The sequence below is a fragment of the Salvelinus sp. IW2-2015 genome, linkage group LG11, assembly GCF_002910315.2.
Source record: "Salvelinus sp. IW2-2015 linkage group LG11, ASM291031v2, whole genome shotgun sequence".
NCBI lineage: Eukaryota > Metazoa > Chordata > Actinopteri > Salmoniformes > Salmonidae > Salvelinus > Salvelinus sp. IW2-2015.
Window position 1 is genome coordinate 40,410,742 of NC_036851.1, and position 1,161 is coordinate 40,411,902.

The following is a 1,161-nucleotide window of genomic DNA, read 5'->3' on the forward strand; positions in this document are numbered from 1 at the left end:
ATCTATCTATCTATCTATCTATCTATCTATCTATCTATCTATCTATCTATCTATCTATCTATCTATCTATCTATCTATCTATCTATCTATCTATCGGGGGTATATAGCGTGTGGCATAACAACACAAAACATGCTGCCCAAACTTGGACTGCAATGCAGCAAACACTGACTGGAATCAATGCAGAGCTAAAGCAACACACAACACATTAACAAAATACACGACAGGGATCAAGATTTTGCCATAATGTACGCTGCACAAACAAGTAAAGCATGATATTGTAGGCTACACAGCAAGAGGAAAAACAGTTTCATCATTGGCTAACGCTGACCTATTGTGAAAAAGCATACCATTTCCTGTTCCTGCAGTCAAAGGCGATGACCCCGTGTTCGTCTGGATGCCATTTGACCCCTGGAACCATGAAGAGAAAGACACTTAGCTAGATACACAGCACATTACGTTACAGAGTCATACAGAGTGTAAGGACATTCCGGAGCCAACTACAGACTACAAAATGTCTTTAKAAATGGGGGTTCAATACCCAGGTCTGTCTTTCCTTGCTATGTGTGTCTCAATAGAAATTGAGAGGAGAGTGGAGTCTAATGATGCCACATCCGTGAAGGTCACAGTGCTACGTTACATGTCCTACACACTAACAATACACTAGTCTCATTGGAACTAATGCATAACATTATCCACACACAGTCAGGCAGGGCACATTGGTGGTGGGTGACTTTAAATTATATGACTGTAATGTGAAGGGAATTCGATGAAGGGCTTTATATATGAAACACTTTCTGTATCACCTCTAATTTCCCATACATGTATCTGTGGTGTTATAGTACTGCAGTCAGCACGGTCACTGCCGGTGCACTAATGAACCCTTAGCTCTGCCTTAGCTCTGGACTGTGTTGCAGTGTGCTGTTGCAGGAGCTGGACTCACAGTTGCAGCTCACATTCTGATTAATTTGTCTTATGCATCCTCTCTGATGGTCTGTAAAATTACAACATTAGCAAAGTCACCCTTTGAGTGATTCCATTTCATTTTCCCCCATTTTCGTACAGTGACTGCTTCCTGCGTTTTGCCCCTCCCCCACTCTCCCCCACACAATCACGCACGCACACACACACACACACACACACACACACACACACACACACAC

At 42.8% G+C, this 1,161-nt stretch overlaps 1 pseudogene; it reads right to left on the reverse strand.

The window, feature by feature from the left end:
* The window catches only part of LOC111970722 (voltage-dependent calcium channel subunit alpha-2/delta-3-like), a 105,425-nt pseudogene that overhangs the window by 73,803 nt on the left and 30,461 nt on the right, over positions 1-1,161 (reverse strand).